This window comes from Mauremys mutica, chromosome 3 (genome assembly GCF_020497125.1).
Source record: "Mauremys mutica isolate MM-2020 ecotype Southern chromosome 3, ASM2049712v1, whole genome shotgun sequence".
Lineage (NCBI taxonomy): Eukaryota > Metazoa > Chordata > Testudines > Geoemydidae > Mauremys > Mauremys mutica.
Window position 1 is genome coordinate 51,585,640 of NC_059074.1, and position 19,086 is coordinate 51,604,725.

At 40.3% G+C, this 19,086-nt stretch overlaps 1 protein-coding gene across 1 annotated transcript in view; it reads right to left on the minus strand.

The window, feature by feature from the left end:
• Window positions 1-19,086, minus strand: part of LOC123366634 (protein eyes shut homolog) — a 335,154-nt gene that overhangs the window by 17,144 nt on the left and 298,924 nt on the right. The gene's annotated exons all lie outside the window — the stretch shown is intronic.

Sequence of the window (19,086 nt, forward strand, 5' to 3'; positions counted from 1 at the left end):
GGATAAAATACAACATGGTTTTACAAAAGGTAGATTGTGCCAGACCAGCCTGATCTCCTTTTTTGGGAAGATAACTGATTTTTTTAGACAAAGAAAATGCAGTAGATCTAATTTACCTGGGTTCCAGTACGGCATTTGATACAGTTCCACATGGGAAATTATTAGTTAACCCGGAGAAGATGGGGATAAATATGAGAATTGAAAGATGGATAAGAAACTGGTTAAAGGGGAGACTATAATGGCTCATACTGAAAGGTAAACTGTCATGCTGGAGGGAGGTTATTAGTGGAGTTCCTCAGGGATCGATCTTGGGTTCAATCTTACTTAAAGTTTTTATTACTGATCTTGGCACAAAAAGTGAGTGTGTGCTAATAAAATTTGTCGATGACACAAAGTTGGGAGGTAAAGCCAATAAGGAGGAGGACTGGAATATCATACAAGAAGATCTGGATGACCTTGTAAATTGGAGTAATAGAAATGGGATGAAATGTAATAGTTCAAAGTGCAAAGTCATGCATTTAGGAACTAATAACAAGAATTTTTGCTATAAGCTGGAGACTTATCAATTGAAAACGATAGAGGAGGAGAAAGACCTGGGTGTATTGGTTGAGCACAGGAGGATTATGAGCTATAAATGTGACGTGGCAGTGAAAAGGCTAGTTCAGTCCTAGGATGCATCAGGTGAGGTATTTCCAGTAAAGACAGGGAAGTGTTATTATCATTATACAAGGCACTGGTGAGACTGCATCTGGAATACTTTGTGCAATTTTAGTCTCCCATGTTTAAGAAAGATTATTTCAAACTGGAACAGGTGCAGAGAAGGGCTACTAAGATGATCAGAGGAATAGAAAATCTACCTTATAAGAGGAACGGAAAACCTATTTTATAAGAGAAGCCAAAAGAAGGCTGAGGGGAGATATGATTGCTCTCTATAAATACATCAGAGGGAAAAATACCAGGGAGGGAGAGGAGTTATTTAAGTTAAGCACCAGTGTGGACACAAGAACAAATGGATATAAACTGGCCATCAACAAGTTTGGAATTGAAATTAGGCAAAGGTTTATAACCATCACAGGAGTGAAGTTCTGGAACAGCCTTCCAAGGGAAGCAATGATGGGGGAAAAAACCTAAGTGGCTTCAAAACTGCGCTTGATAAGTTTATGGAAGGGATAGTATGATGAGACTGCCTATGATGGCACGTGAGCCATCAGCAACTGCCAGTAGCAAAAATACCCAATGGCTGGAGACAGGACACTAGATAGGGAGTGCTCTGATTTACTAAAGAGAATTCTTTTACAGGAATCTGACTGGTTGTGTAACCCATACACCTCCTGGGTGTGGTCCTCTGTCCCATCTAGTGGCACTGAGACCACTTAGAGAGAGATTATGGAGTCTGCTCTATAGCCTTAGCTAACAACCATATGACTATTAGTTCATGCAGTAGCAGCTCATGCATTTAACTCCAGAGATCCCGGGTTTGATCCTGACGACTGTGGTCTGTTGGTGTTACAGTTGGTCTTGCCTACATGCTAAGGATCTAACTGATCACCATATTTGAGGTTGGGAAGAAATTTTTCCCGGGACAGATTAGCAGAGGCTCTGAGGGATTTTCACCTTCCTTTACATCATGGGGCATGGTCACTTGCTAGTTTAAACTAGTGTAAATGGTGAATTCTTTGTAACTTGAGGTCTTTAAACCATGATTTGAGCACTTCAGTAACTCAGCCAGAGGTTAGGGGTCTATTTCAGGAGTGTGTGGGTGAGGTTCTGTGGCCTGAAATGTGCAGGAGGTCAAATTAGATGATCATGATAGTCCCTTATGATGTTAAAGTTTATGAGCAACTACCTGGTCAGATGGTTGTACTGGTTTCAATGGTTCCTTACCAGCTACTTGATCTGGATGAAGATGGACCTGGAACCTGCAGAGGTTCCATTCTAACCAGTAAGGCATATGTCATGAGGGTGAAAAGTGAGGTGCCTGAGACCTCTCAGAAGTATGCTATCTATGACAAAAGGGACTCCTTCTCATGCCCCTTTCAGGAATCAGGCTGTGAGAATGAGAAGAAAATCCACAAGAAGGGCTGCCATCATCACAAGATGATGAGAACACAGAAGAGCAAAAACTTCTTCCTGGGTGGTGCATATCTCATAGGTATTACAACAGAGCTAAGAAATCCAGATTCTATCATCTGAGAAACAGGCATTTTTTGATTTCTAAGAGCAAGGACTCCAGTTCCAGAGTATTCACGATATCATCAGCTGTCTGCATAGCAAAAAGAATCAGTACTGACACAGATGGTACAGAGCGTAAATGGTACTGAAGTGGTCGACTCAGAAGCATGGGTCTTTTTACATGGTACTGAAGAATCAGTGGCTGATGGACCAAAACTGTCAGTACCGAAGTATCAGTGCTGATCACAGAACTAAAGAGTGGTCTTTCACAGCCTCTGATGAGACCCAGCGCCAATTGACTTAGAAGAGATGATTGAGAAATATCAGGATGGTGAAACTTAGTTCTATTCTTGGGCAGTACTGGAGATGGTGATTGGTGCTAGATTGCATCAGAAGATCTCTCCTACTCCCTACCCTGGGCAACAACAGTCTCTGATTGACCCAAGGAAGACAGAAGGGAAGCTCAGCATGTTTCTGAGAATTATGAGGTCTCTCTGCAAGTAGGCAGATTTAAAGCCCAGAGACTGAAACTCAGCCATGACTTACACTTCTATACCAGGGGGACAGTCAGAAAAAAATGTTTTTCTTTTGTTTGATTGGTTTGAGGGTTTTTTTTTTTGCTGGTGCACACAACTAAAAGTTATAATAACTACTAGAAAAACAGCAACACTAACTAACAAGAAAAAATATCAAAACTCTGTCTAAGATACCTCGGGAAAGCAGGTAGACATTGTGTAGCTCAGTCTCACTGCGATGGAGGGTGAGAAGGAAATCAGTGGAGGTTGGGGCTGTACCACCCTTTATGCCTTCTGGATGGCCCCCACCCAGCCCAGGGCACACAGTGTGAATGAGCAGCCTCAAATGGACACTGCTGACTAAAAGCTCATGCACATGGGGTGCACACACCACAATGGGAACTGTGTGGACAGATGACTGAAAAAGAATAATACTTGTACAGCAGGGGAGTTATATAACTAAATTCATAAATGATTTTGAAAACTCTGAACTTCTTGACTTGACTTTGTTGTGTGTGTATAAAATGGAAAAAAATCACAAAAAAAGTTGTTCCTATTCTACAGGGGTTTGAAATACAGACGCTCCCCAAGTTACGTAAACTGACATACACAAATCCGAGTTTACGGAAAAAGTTCCGTAAGCTAGAAATAGAGGTGGGGAGGGGGGGTTGGCGTAATGGTCGGAGATACGTTTCTGACTTACGCAAAATTCGAGTTATGCAAGGCATTCCAGAATGGAATGCTTGCGTAAGTCGGGGAGCCATCTGTAGGACAATTTTTTTTGCAAAATTTCAAAAATTTTCATTTTTTCCCCTTTTTTCCCCCCTTTCTCCTTTCTGTCACTGAGTGCAATAAAATGAAGGATATCCAGTATTCTTTTTCATGTTCTTTTGACATTGTAGCTTTTCACAACTTCTCCAAAAGTGAAAGTTACAGAGTAGCAGTTACAGTTTCATTTTTCCTTTTGCTATTCTGTAATTTTTTTAACATTAAGGAAGTTTTGAAAAAGTAAAAAGTGGCAAAAGGACAAAAGAAAACATGAAAACATCTAGACATAATTCATTGCACTGCAAAACAAATAAAGGAAAAGGGAAAAAATGAGAGAAAAGGGAAAATTTCAAAAGTTTTCATTTAGAAAAATATTTACAAAACAACTAAATTTTCATTTTTTAATAAAAGCCATTTTTGTTCAAAAAATGTTTTGAACAAAAATGTTGACCAGCTCTAAAAATAACTACTATTCATATTATGACACTGCTCACACTGTACAAATATTTCAATCTGACAAAGATGGTCCACTGGGCGCGACAGACATGAGTACAGGAACTCATTTAAATTCTCTACTCCTTGTAAGCTGCACTTTTTGAAAGCCTTGAGAATAAGTGGACGTTTTTGCCCTGATCTGGTGCTGGTTGAAGGCCAGCTAGACAACTTGTTTAAATGAGAAGAAACTAAAATTTGTTCTTAATTTAGACATGACTGCTAACAGAGTCCATTCCAGATCCGGAGGGCCCAGTCAGTAAGGCTAGCCCAGATACACCTCCTGCATCAGGGACTAAGCAGGTGAGCACAGAGTTACTATGGCAGCTCTATGGTACCCAGGGATTCCCCCTATACAAGAGAAGTTTCCTATCATCAGAGTATTAGAGTGTGGGATCTACTGGATTCTCCATAGTGCACTGTTGCTGGAGTAGACCTGAGAATTAGGCCCACTATGTTTATTCAAAGTGGCCCCTCTAACAAAGTAAAAAAGGAACTGTAAAAGATCATAGCCTTCTTAGCTTATAGATCTGTTACTGCACAAAACTGATTTGAGCATGCCAGTAAGAATTAACAGACCCAAGAAGAGCTCTGTGTAACTTGAAAAAGCTTGTCTCTTTCACCAACAAAAGCTGGTCTAATAAAAGATATTACCTCATCCACTTTTCTCTATAGGAGGACTCATAAAAGAACTTTAACCATTTCATTTTTAAGATATGTATTAGGAAACCTATTTGATTATTTGCTCTCAGGTGGAAGCCCCCATCTCTCTCTAAAATCACCTGCTGTCTTTTATCCCAATTTTGTACTAAGGGGCATCTGTGCTGGAGAATGGTTTCAAGATGGCATATAACACAGAGATGCATGTATCAAATTAAGGATATTAAAAAATTAAATCTTGCACATTCAGGCAAAGTTCAAAAGAGACTCCATATTCCTTAATATATTTATTCATTTAAAAGGAAGCAGAGCAAAAAAGAAAAAAGATTCATTCCACTTACCTAAATCTTGTAGCACTTTCTTAAAATTGGTGTTTTCCTTGTTATGCTGCATCCTGTTTCCATTAAATAATTGGTTTACAAAACAGTTACTATATATTTACTAACAGGGCTCCTCATTGTTTTTGCTGATACAGACTAACACTGCTACCACTCTGAAACCTATATATTTACTGAGACTCTCTAAAGTCAAATAATAGTAAGGATATTTCTCGGTGTGTTTCCATTCAAGGCAGGTTATCTCAATTCATATCAAACAAATCATGCACAGTCACCATAAGAGGGACACAAAAACATTCTGATTGCATGGGGACAACCTGCCATTATTAGCATTATACAGGAAGATACTATAATGAAAAATTAAGGTTGGAAATGGCAATAAGAAAACCTGTAGTAAAACAGCATCTGCATGAATTTACGTACCAGTCTATCATGTCAGTCCTTCCAGAAATCAGCTAATGAAGCTGATAAAGCAGATGAAGTAGATAAAAATCTAAACTAGACTTCCTGCTGTCTAGTCTCTAAGTGTCAGTAGCAACATATTCAGTGTTATAAATGTCCTGGAGGTACAAATGTCTCTGCTTTCAAGACTGATATCTCTTATTCCTCAGGAAAAAACATCTGCGATTATACTCATTAAAAATCCATTATAAAATAGGAAAGCTGGTAAAAACAAACAAACAAGCCACCAAACACCAAACACAGGGCAACATTCAATCCTTGTTCTGAATACAAACTTCCATTTATACAAGACTCATTGCTGTTCAGTTTGTGAAGGGCCTTAGGTTCATTCACAAGGAAGGAAAGGAAAGATGGCTAAGATTCTAGCCTGGGAGTTGGGTGACCCAGGTTCAAACTCCTTCCTGTATGACCTTGGGCAAGTCACTTAAGCTATGTCTCTTCATTGCAGAACTAACATAGCTTTAATGAGAGTAGCCACACTACAAAATAGCACAATCACCCTGTGTAGCTGTTATCAGTTGATGAGTTGTGATAACTTGTGCCTGTTTCCTATACTCGACTTAAAAGCACTATCACATTTGAGTTAAGCACAGATGGGACTTGAATTAACACTGCACTGAACACAGGACAAGCACACAGTGTCTTTGTGCCTCAGTTACCCATCTCCAAAATGGGGAATCTAGTACTTCTCTACTTCAAAGGTGTGTAGTGAAGATAAATATATTAAATACAGTGAGGTGCTCAAATACTATGGGAATAGGGGTCATATAACTTCCTCAGACAGATAGACTCATGTAGAGTCAGATTCTGTTGCCATTACTCATGTTGAGTCTGCTCATGGATTAAGATACCCTCCCAAAATGAGTAAAGGAGGGAGCATAGGTGCTGACTCCGTGGGTGCTCTGGGGCTGGAGCACCCACAGGAAAAAATGGTGGGTGCTGAGCACCCACTGGCACTCCCCTATCAGCTCTCCCCAACCTCTCAGCACTTCCCACCCACTGGCAGGCCCCAAAAACCAGTGCCTCCCCCTCTCTCCCTGTGCCTCCTGCTTGCCACAAACAGCTGTTTCACGGCATGCAGGACGCTGGGGAGGAGGGAGGGGAATGAGGACATGGTGAGCTTGGGGGAGGGGGTGGAATGGATGGGAAGAGGCAGGATGGGGGTGGGGCAGGAAGAGGCAGGGTGTGGGTGGGGCCTTTGGGGAAGGGGTGGAGTGTGGGCGGGGGCAGAGCTGGTGGTCGAGCACCCCCCGGCACTTTGAAAAGTTGGCGCCCGTGGGAGGGAGAACCAGTCCCTAATATTCCCATTTCGTGTTTAGCAATATTACTCCTTGTTCTCAGTTTCACAGGTGTTGATCTTTTCGCTAAAGGCAAACATTCTTTTTCTTCTTTGCACTGGTTTTCAGCTGGAGAGAAAAGTTGGAAACTGTAGTATGCAATATGCCCCATTTTGTCCTACATTAAGGAAACATTTTGAATTTTTAAGTTACCTGAATCTGAAGTCAACACCACCAGCTTAGCCTTGAGAAAGCAACAAGAACAACAACATTACAACATGAAGCAATGTGCACTTTTGTATTTAGTTGTCCTAAAGGATGATGTGTCTGGAAATAGGAATCCATATTAGTGTCTGTTAGGAAAGGAGGAAGGGGAAACTGATTAAGTCCTTATAGAATTTAAAAAAGCTATAATTTTTTTTACTTGTATCTAATTTTTTTTTAAAGATAATACTCTGAGACTTTTAACTCTAGGTCACTGCTGAAGTCCAACCTATATCAGAAAATGTTATTAGGTATCTATCCAGTGGCTTTTGTGAAATGAGTTCAGTATTTAGAAGTGGGGTATTCACATCACAAAAATCACTAGCACAATTAGCATTGGACATCTTTGTTGGCAGTCTTATTAGAGAAGCCCAAGAATGAATGAGCAGGTATATCTGATGTGGCAGGAACAGGGAAGGTTCCATTGTTGGTACCCTTCTTAAGTGCTAAACAGCTACTTAAAAAGAAAGCCAGCCAGTAGTAAGTCATGTATTTGAATACTGAATACAAATAAGAGTGAAAATACCGTAAACAGAATCATAGACAGCTAGCAAATAAGTTTAGACATTGCGGAAGTGGAAGATATATTTCAACTCACTAGCTCATACTTATTTTAGTATAATCTTGACTTTTGAACTCTAACGATTGGATTCTGCATGAAATCTGGCCAACTTCTATCCTTCTGGGACTTGACCCTAATAAACGGCAAAGCATTGGGGAATTGGTGAAATCTTCTCCCAAGAAGACTGAGAAGTGACTGCAGAACAAATCTATCATTCATCCATCTGGATTCTTCATTGGTGCCCATCACATCAATGTTCATGATTTTAATTATTATTAATAAAACATTTATATTATGGTAGTACACAAAGTCTCCCATGAGGATTCTGGGCCCATTGTTCTGGATGCTATATAAACATAGAGACAAACCCTGCACAATATTTACAATCTCATAGCTGAGTCCCATGGTGGCTGATCTGTTCCTGCAGGTGCAGGAAAAGATCACGGTATAAATAGCCTGAGGGCTGCAGTATTCCTGACAGTTGCTGTATTCCCTCTTCTGTAGGACAGAATGGTTGGTGGACCTACCACTACTCTGCTGCCCCACTTGTAAAACATGCCAGTTTACCAAGGGTGCAAACCCCATCTACATGCTCCCCCCAAATCCTGTCCCAGTTGAACAATGAAACATCACTTGTTTTGTGTTCAGCATCCTCCATGGCCACCAGAGCCCCAGGGCAAGATATGTACAACCATTCTGTATGATTTACCAAGTTATTTAATTAGGCCAACAGGCTTCCAGAGTTAAACATTTAAATAATTTCTATATTTTCACTGTAAATACAGTCTACACATGAGCCATCTTAGGAGGCTAAAGCATGTAACAAATGTTGTGTGTGTGCAGTTTTTATCAAAGTGCAGCCGGCTACTTAAAGCTTTGCTATCGGTGGTAGCATGCTGAGGTTCCAGGCAGCACAGTCAAATGGCTTCATCAATCAGGTCTCAGAATTGCTTCATGACAATTTGTAATGTTTATGATTCTGGCAACTATCTGTAATGTAAACGCTGTAGCCATAAGGATAAAATAATGCTCTTACACTAATACTATAAATCAAAGCTACTATATAGAGTTTACCATACATATTGCGGTGCAGTTCATTTAGAGTTATCTTAATGTACTCCACTGCAATAAGGAACTGTGCATTTACAGTAATATATTGCAATTTTATACAGTTGCATAAAAGCTTTACTGAAATCATACTGTACAATATTTCTTTGTGGTTTTTAAAATAGCATTGACATAATGTAACCTAGAAAACATGGGCTATTTAATAATCCACAGGGTCTTAAAATTTTAACACTACTATACTGTAAATTGCCCAATCTGTTTTTCTTTTTATTATATTATCTTAGCTGTTCTTTTTAATATTGTAATATTTTCTCCTCCCTCACACCAGACACAGTGAAGTATCATTTTTCTGCATATTTCTGTTGTATTTTCTTCCTACCTAATTCGTAATAAGGTGCAGTTAAGGAAGAAAGGTCCTGTGTGGCTAGGTTCACAGGAACAAACCCATGCTCTTTTAAAGGACTAGGAATTTTTGAAATTCAGTGTCCTGTTTTCTCAGTATGGAGAGCTCATCTGGCAACTGCCCAGCTGAGCATAGCTACATGCTCCAAATACCCCCTGCATGGACTGCACAGAAGGTGGTAGCTCTCCTGGGTCTGTGGGGAGAAGAGGCTGTGCTGGCACTGCTCTGATATAGCAGGTGAAATGTGGACATCTACGAGCAGATCGCTTGGGGCATGGGGGAGAAGGGCTACAAGAGGGACCTGCAGCAGTGCTGTGTGAAAGCCAAGCAGCTCTGACAGGCTTCCCAGAAGGCAAGGGAGGCAAGCAGGCGCTCTGGTGTGGCGTCGCAGACATGCAGTTTTTACAAGGAGCTGCATGCTATCCTCTGTGGGGACCCCACCCCCACGGTACCCGTGGATACATTGGACAAGTCGCAGTCACGGGCCACTGCAGTCAACCCTGAGGATGAGGTGTTGGATGAGGAAGCGGCAGCTGAGAATGGGGAACAGGTGACCAGAGGATCCATTGTTGCTGCAAGCCAGGAACTTTTGTGACCCCGGAGCAGTCCAGCCAGTCACAACACTCCAGCATATGCGAGCGTAATGCCAGGGAAGAAACCTCTGGTACTGATATTGCGGGGACACATTTTCTCATTTACTACTTTTTATTTGTGTTACAAGAAGTAGTAAAATAACTAGTGGCGATAGAGTGGCTATCCCCTTCTCATTGCCCAGCACAGCCAGGCAGAGAGGGCCCTGCAAAACAGGTTGTTTATGCACACCCAGATAGCCCGCTAATCCCTGATAGAGATCTCAAGGCCTTTCCTGAAGGTACTCTGCAATCAGTTGCTGAAAGTATCTGGGGAGGGCTGCCTTATTTCTTGCACTGTGGTAGGTCACTTTCCCATGCCACTCAGCAATTAAATCGGTAGGCATCTTTGCAGCATAAAGGCAGCATACAGGCTAGCAGCATACAGACCCGGTCTGCAGCCGGATGCTTGCAACAGCTGATCCCTTTCTGCCTCCGTTACCCTCAGGAGTGAGATATCAACTAAAGACACTGCTGCCTGTGGGAAACGGTGCCAGTATTCAGTTCAGTTGCCCAAACTGCCAACACTGGTGCCTGTGTGCCCCCTCTCCCCGCTTGTGCCAGCTCACACCCCCCAACACACACACATATAGGCGATACTCACCATGGCTGGGACAGCCAAGGTGGTCAATGAATACCTGGACAAAGTGAAAATGTACCACTTTAAACTTGTGTGGATTAAGGGGAGTAATTTCAATGTAGCAGGTTTTCCATACATCTTGACTATGCACTCACTCAATAGTACCTCTGTGCATTGTATGTTTTGCAGCTGCAAATGTGGCCTTCACCTCTCCCTCCACACCCATGGAGAGACTGAGCCAGATAAGGAGGAGAAGGAAAAGAATGTGGAATGACCTGTTTGTAGAGATCATGCAAGCCTCTGGAGTAGCGGACACTGATCAGAGGGTGTGGAGGATCACTGTCTTGGACAAAATGAAGAGGGAAATTGAGTACAGGAGAGAAGCCTGGGAGATGGAGCGTGATGCACAGCAGGAGATGATAGCGTGTATGAAGGAGCAAACAGACATTCTAAGGAGTTTGATTGACCTTCAGGTGCAACACATTCGAGCTCCCCTCAAAAACTGCATTCCAGCACCACTCTACTTCCTCCCCCTCCCGCACATTCCATATGGCATCAGGGGCCGGTGCCCTATCCCTACCACTCCACCTGGGGGAGAGTACAGACAATCACAGCTGCACATACACTGATCTGTGACAGACGAGGTCGGTGCTTTCCCCTTCCCATGTTCAGTCCCCTGTATGTGTAAAGTTTATTTCTCTGGTACATAAATTTATTTATATATGTTTGCAAGATAGGGATAGGCTTTCCATCTATTGCCCTACCACAGTTTGGGAACCCCATTGTAGCAAAACCATTCAGTATCTCCTGCACATTGCCCAGAATCACAGTCCTTCTTAGCAGAAGGCAATTAATGGCCCTACATATTTGGGTCATAGCAATCACCACAGTGGATTTCCCAACTCCAAATTGAACCCCAATTGATCAGTAGAAGTCTGGCGTTGCGAGCTGCCACGGAACAACTGCCTCTTGGTTCTCCACTGTCCGGGCAGTTTTCATTTTAGTGTTGCACTGGAGGACTGGGGCAAGTTCCACACATAGTTACAGGAAACTGGCGTTGCACAGCCAAAAGTTCTGCAGCCACTGCTTATCATCCCAAACCCACATACCGATGCAATCCCACCAGTCAATGCTTCTTTCTCAGGATCAAAACCGGTGCTCCACTGTGTTCAGCTGCTCTGAGACTGCCAACAGCAGTCAGGAATTGTTTCTTTTCATGACTTCCAGCAAAGCTACTTGAAAGGAACTGTCATATTCTGTGCAGCTCTAGAAAAAACTGCAGGATCAGGTGCATTGCATTCATAATGCTCACCACAATAGTGCAGCGTTATGTGGGTTCTATGCTTCTCTAGAGATGGAGGACATGTGGCTTTGATAGGCTTTTGAAAATAGGCATGAAATACTATGGGATGTAGATAAAATTAGGGGAGGGGAAAAATTGCATCATAGGACATTCATGCCACATTTCCAGTCATCCCAGCAATGTTTTGCTCCTAGGAGGCATTGTGAACCCTTGCCAAAGACACCCTGCACTATACCTATCTCATAGAACTGGAAGGGACCCTGAAGGGTCATTGAGTCCAGCCCCCTGCCTTCACTAGCAGGACCAAGTACTGATTTTGCCCCAGATCCCTAAGTGGCCCCCTCAAGGATTGAACTCACAATCCTGGGATTAGTAGGCCAACACTCAAACCACTGAGCTATCCCTCCCCTCAAATACAAATTATGAGGACATCATTTTGAATTTATTTTTTAAAAATCTGCATCAGTTTCAGCCCTTGCTAGGGATTTGAACTGATTGAGATTGACTAACACATAGGCATGGATGATCCTCAGTTGGCGTAAATTGGTGTAGTGCCACTGGCTTCATACTGGCTTCACTAGATGGTGATGAGTAGCACAGTGGGATAGCTACCCACAGTTCACTGTCTCTGCATTGATGCAAGCATGGCTAGTGAGGATGTGCTCTGCTGACAGAAGGAGGATAATGTGGACATGCACAACTGTCTTAATTACTGTGGTGACTATATGTCAACTCAGTTTAAGTTAATTTAATTTTGCAGTGTATGCATACCCTTAGTCTAGATATTCTGTTTTTCTGTCAGCTTGAAGATACTGCAGAAACTAGTGGCTTACCATATATCCTTGCCCTTCCAATTCCTTAGAGGAGATAGGTTTCAGAGTAGCAGCCATGTTAGTCTGTATCCGCAAAAAGAACAGGAGTACTTATGGCACCTTAGAGACTAACAAATTTATTTATCAGGCTTGAATAAAGACCGGGAGTGGATGGGCCATTACACAAAGTAAAACTATTTCACCATGCTTATTTTTCTCCCCCCACTACAGTTCCTCACATCTTCTTGTCAATTGCTGGAAACGGGCCATTTTCATTACCACTACAAACAGTTCTTTTTCTCTCCTGCTGATAATAGCTCACCTTAACTGATCACTCTCCTTATAGTGTGTATGGTAACACCCATTGTTTCATGTTCTCTGCATATATGTAGATATAGATATCTATATCTATATCTATATCTATATATATCTTCCTACTGTATTTTCCACTGCATGCATCCGATGAAGTGGGCTGTAGCCCTCGAAAGCTTATGCTCAGATAAATTTGTTAGTCTCTAAGGTGCCACAAATACTCCTGTTCTTTTTTTAGACTATATAGTCATGCCTACAAGTGTACTCTGCATTTCTGTCACAAGGGCATCCTAAAACAATCCTGTTGCCTATCCCTCACATAGAAAACAATATTCAAAACAATTCTCTACATGTTATTTTTTACGCTCTATAAAGGATTTGCTCCTTGTCTAAATTATCCACAAACATTTTGTGATTGTGGTTATATCCAGTAACTTATAGAATACTAGAAAAAGTATTAAACTTATACAGAAACATTCTTTGAGGAGTCAAACATTAGTGAATGTTATTAATGGAATTTATTAGACTGTTACTGAAACAGAACAATCCAATTTATAGCAACAATTGTGATTGAATACACACCCCTCTCCATCACTGTCATTATCACAGTCTCTAAAAATTAAGAATATCTTGCCAGTTTTTAAATGCAGCATCTCTCACTCAGGTGCTACCCTCTCAGTCCCCCAGATAAAATCAGAACCATGGACAGCATAGGTTTAGATGGTGGTGTGGTCCAAGCACAGTAATTTTGGAATACATGATTTTGTTCATCTCAGTGTAGCATGCATCTATTAAGAAAGTACAAGAAATCCAATGAGTAAACAGTCTGACAATGGCAGTCTGACAATCCAATGGCAGTCTGACAATCTCATTAAAGTGCAGATGGATTTGAGATACTGCATTTGAGTATAGATAATTATAACACTGTTCATTTATAAAAAAAATGTTTCCTATATAGGTAAAAGAGATGAACATTAGAGCAGCCCAACTGGACAGTGAAGGATGTTATATTTACAGCAACTCCAATTCTAGAGAACACTTAGTTTCCTGGCAGTCAGTTAGTATAATTTTGGCAGAATTTACAGACTTACTCTTCCTTACAAGCCAAAAGACAAATGAGGTATATTTGCCTATATTTGCCAGAGTTTGAAATAGTGGCATCCGCCTCACTGCAGCTTTAATTTACACACATTCTGCCTTTCTATTATTTCATTTTAAAGAAATTAAAATATTTGACATTTTAGAGGAAATGTCTTAGAAGGAAAGATTAAAAGAGTGCCAGCAATTCTCTATACACTGGTTAAATGACTACTAAGTTTTCAGGGGAGTTAACTGGATCCAGGGAAGGAAGATAATTTATTTAGGGTTGGAAGTAGTAGGGTCAAACTAAATTGGACAAAGCCCAGGAGAATATACCATAGCTACAGGGGAGGTGCGTTACACAGGGAACAGTCCTGCACTGTCAGGGCAAATGCATTTTATTTTTCTCTGTTTCTCATATGATAAATAATACAAATGCGAAGCTCATCACTTTCATGAATCCAGCCCATTTTTCAAATCTGCCAAATTCGCCTTTCATAGTGCTTGCTATATATAATAAAATGCACTAGGTGGCAGCAAAAAGTAAGCTAACAAAACCATGACATCAGGGTATATAGATGGGGACTTACTCAGGCAGATCCCCAGGACCTCAGCAGGGAGGGGAAGTTTTGTGGAATTAAATATTACTTCTCCTTTACTTAGGTATTTTCTTTTTTTAATAGTAGTTCAATGTAGTACATTTTTGGCAGCCCTTCGCCAAGCTGAAATTTCCACAATAGTCTTTGGTTGGAACTGAGTCATCGGCGGTTATCTTAATTACTGCACACTAACTGGATCAGTGGGGATAAGTGCAGTAACGCCTCATGGAGCTAACATGCACGTCAATAAAATTACTGCAGCTATAAGAAATACAGAAAACTCAAATAAAGAAAAATCTGTTCAATTTATGCAGACAATACACAATACGATTGTTTCCCAAACTACTGTATTGCTGCTACTGATCTCCTCAACATATTTTAGTTCCCATACTTAGGATGTTAAAAGAATGGGAACATTAATTTCAAGTCCAGTAAAAAGGATTTTCAATAACTGTCAAATGGGGGTCATACCATATTTCTGGAGAATACCAAATGTAGCACCTGTATTTAAGAAAGGGGGGAAAAAGTGATCTAGACAACCACAAATCCATTAGCTTGACCTCAGTAGTATGCAAGGCTTTAGAACACATTTTGAAGGCAAAATAATTAAAGGAATGGAGGTAAATGGACAATGGGATAAGATGCAACATGGTTTACTAAAGGTAGATGATGCCATACTAACCTGATATCTTTCTTTGATAAAAATAAGAGATTTCTTAGACAAGGGAAATGTGGTATATCTAATCTGGACTTCAGTAAAGCTTTTGATGTGGTTTCACATGGGAAATTATTAGTTAACCAGGTGAAGACTGGATTAGTGCAGGAATTGGAAGGTGAGTAAAACATTAGTTAAAGGAGAGAGGACAATGTGTTGTTCTGAGAGGAGAACTATGGGGATAGTGGGACATTACTAATGGAGTTCCTCAACCATTGGTCTTAGAACCAATCTTCTTTAATATTTTCCCTATTGACCTTAGCACAAAAAGTCAGAGAGAGCTAATGAAATTTGCCGATGACAAAGTTGTCAATACAGAAGATGACTGGAATATTTTACAGGAAGAACTGGATGACTTTGAGGACTGGAGTAAGAGAAATGGGATGAAATTTAATAGTACAAGGTGCAAGAGATTAAAAAAAAGAATTTCTGCTATAAACTAGGGTTTTGTCAGTTGAAATGACAGAGGAAGAGAATTACCTTTGTGCAGCAGTCAATCACAGGAGGACTATGAGCCACTGATATGTTGCAGTAGTGAAAAGGGCAAATATGATCGGAAGATGTATCAGGTGAGGTATTTCCAATAGATACACAGAAGTGTTAATGCCATTGTACAAGGCACTGGTAAACCTCATTTGGAATATTGTATAAAATTCTGGTCATTCATGTTCAATAAAATAAATTCAAACTGGAACAGTGCAGAGAAGAGCTCCTAGGATGATAAGAGGAATGGAGATCCTATCTTTTCAGAGGAGACTAAAAGATCTTGGCTTGTTTAGCCTAGCAAAATGAAGGTTGAGAGGGGATTTGTATATAAATAAAACACTGAGGGTAAACATCAGGGAGGAAGAAGATCTATTTAAGTTAATGGACAATGTTGGGATAAGAACATTAGAAGAAGATTTCTAACCAATCAAAGAAGTAAGGTTCTGGAACAGCCTTTCAACAGCCATAGGTTTCTGCAAAAAGTTTTAGTTTTAATAAAACAGCATTTTCTGATTTAAAAATTTGTCAAAAAATTCCCTATCAGCTCTAAAGTAACAAAACGTTACTTCCAGTTCTAAAAAGTAAACTTTAGTTACTCCTCACTTTCTTATCCCTTAGCCAGTGCCATAGCCAGCTTACAGTGCTTATCATTGTTCATTGTTTAGATTGCTCATTCTAAGTGCTGCCTTTCTACACACCCTGCCCCAGATTCATTTTCAGAGTAGGAGAGGAGGGATGAGGAAAAGCCTAAAAAGGATATTCCTTAAAGATCACAAGGGTCTCTGATTTAGTCTCAACTACTTCAACATGCATTAACCAGCCTGGTCAGGTAATTGTAATCTCCATCATGCGCAGCATAAATCAGGAGTATCTCCCATGAAATCAATGGACATGCACAAGTGTAGAATGAGATTTGGTGAGATCAGAAACATGCCCCAAAACCCAGATATCAAAGGCTAATGACCAATTCAAGGCTGGTCCCACAGATCTTACATTCTTAAAATTCTCATTGAGTTGTATGGGGGTTTTGTGCAAGTAAGAATATCAGGATTAGATCTAAATGTTCTCTCCTAGTTAGCATGAGCTAGGAATATGCATTAGATTGTACATCTTGGTGATTATTATGTTAAAAGACAACAACATTGGAGAAAGAAGTGTTTCATCCCAAGTTTGTCAGTAATTTCATTTTAAAAAGTGTTGTTACTTATTAAGGGCCAAACTCTGCCATTGGACAAGTATCTGAAATTTCCAGTTAAATCAATGGAAGCTATGTTTCCACATCCAAAGGCAGAGTTTGGCTAATAATGTTTTATTATTTGATTGTAGTTAGATGCATTTTGTTGTCAAAATAATTCTGCAGTTGGTATTGTAGTTGGTTTAAAAAAAAAGTTCTCCAAAACAGCTGTCAGAGCACTTATACAATATAAAATTTGGCACAGAACTGAATAATCCCTTGATTTTTCTTGTCCTAATTTTAAGCATAAATGGAACTAATGGATTAAAGACAGTTGAACTGACCTTATTAACTAGAATAAGAGGAAAAGCCAGCAGAGAGAAAGCTGTAAGACATTTCTATAGCTTTCTACTAGACTCTGATACGTGACTGAAGTACATTAGTCTTGCAAGTGTCAGTTGATGTCACATATATCCAAATGAACAATTTGTGCTGAATAGAAAATCAGAATGTTAGACAGCTGAAGGAATTGTGGCAATGCAGTAATGAACCATAAGAACAAGAGTTTCATTTTACCCAAATTTCCCAAATGTTGTAAAATTACTCAAGGGGACAGAGATTTCTTATTACCTCTTAAACTCCAGTAAAACTCCTCAGATGGAATCCAGCTATTTAAACTCAGACTAATAAAATAAATTACAATGGATTTTAAAGTTTCTTCTGAAATTCAATCTGGTTTCTTTACCACACATCCCCCATAGAACCTGCCTCCCTTCTTTTTTAAGATTAATATTTATTTTGACACAATCTAGAACCACAGAATCATGGTAATGTGGACCTTAAAGGGACCTGGAGAGATCATCTAGTCCAGCCTGCTGTGCTGATGTAAATCCAAGCACACCTAGATTTACTCTGACATGTGTATGCCTAACTTGTTCTTAAAAATCTCCAATGACAGGGATTCCACAACCTCCCTTGCAAGTCTATTCCAGTGCTTAACTAGCCTTATAGATAGAAAATTTTTCCTAATATCTAACCTAAATCTCCCTTGCTGCAGATTAAACCGATTACATCTTTTCCTACTTTCAGTGGACATAGAGAACAGCTGATCATCATCTTCCCTATAGCAGTCCTTAATGTATTTCAAGACTGTTATCAGGTTCCCCCTCAGTCTTCTTCTCTCAAGACTATATGTTGCCAGTTTTTTAATCTTTTCTCACAGGTCAGTTTTTATCTTTTTTGTTGCTTTCCTCTGGACTCTTTCAAATTTGTCCACATCTTTCTTAGAGTATGGTGCCCGAAACTGGACTCCAGCCAGAGGCATGCACAAGGTGGGGGACCAAACAAGGGCACCCTGCTCCAAATAATCATCAGGGGCACAGAACTCATCTGACCCCAGTGCTGTGGCGGGAGAGGGAGGAAACCTAGGTCCTCCTGGCCCTGGGCCTTCGCAGGGTCACAGAATGTGTCCCTCCAAAAGGACTCTAATTAAATTCCTGCACAAGCCCCTGACTCCAGCTGAAGCCTCATCAGTGCTAAGCAGAGTGGGAAAAGTACCTCCCATGTCTTTCATACAACACTCCTGCTAATACACCACAGAATATTAGCCTTTTTTTGCAGCTGCACCATATTGTTGATCCATTTCTGTAGTAATATTGCCATGTCAGTTATTCCTCATTTTGTAGTCATTTGATTTTTCCTTCCTCCATGAAGTACTTTTCACTTGTCTTTATTTAATTTCATCTTGTTGATTTCAGACCAATTCTCTAATTTGTTAAAGTGATTTTGAATTCTAATCCTGTCCTCCAAAGTGCTTGCAATCTCTCCCAGTTTGGTGTCATCCATAAATTTTATAAGCATACTCTCCAATCCATAATCCAAGTCACTAATGAAAACATTGAATAGTACTCAACACAGGACAGACCCCTGCAGGATTCCACTAGAAACATTCCCCCAGTTTGACAGTGAACCATTGATTTGGGCATCTTAACTATATATTTTCATAATGTAACATGTTTGGATTTATTTTAAGTTCAACTGGGATTTTCAGGGTTTGTGATGCTTGCTTTTGAGATAATTACATCATCTATTAAATTGCCAATAAGCTGTCAATTTTAATTCCATTTTAAAAGTTGTTCCCCAGGAACTTCCTTATTTTGTTAAAAATAAAAATGTCACCCATGGACAACTAATCAAGAATCCCAAAGAGCTGGCTACTATATGGTACTTCCAATCATCTCAAGATATGTAATATAAAGCTTAATTTTTAGGCCGAGATTTACCAATGTGCTCTGACTGGTGTACACCACACTATAGCAGCACAAAGCAGCCAGAAGTGGATTCAGCAGTTTCCACAAGTTTATGACATGCACATTCCTCTGTACATGTGTTCGCAGATGCATGCACACACAACAT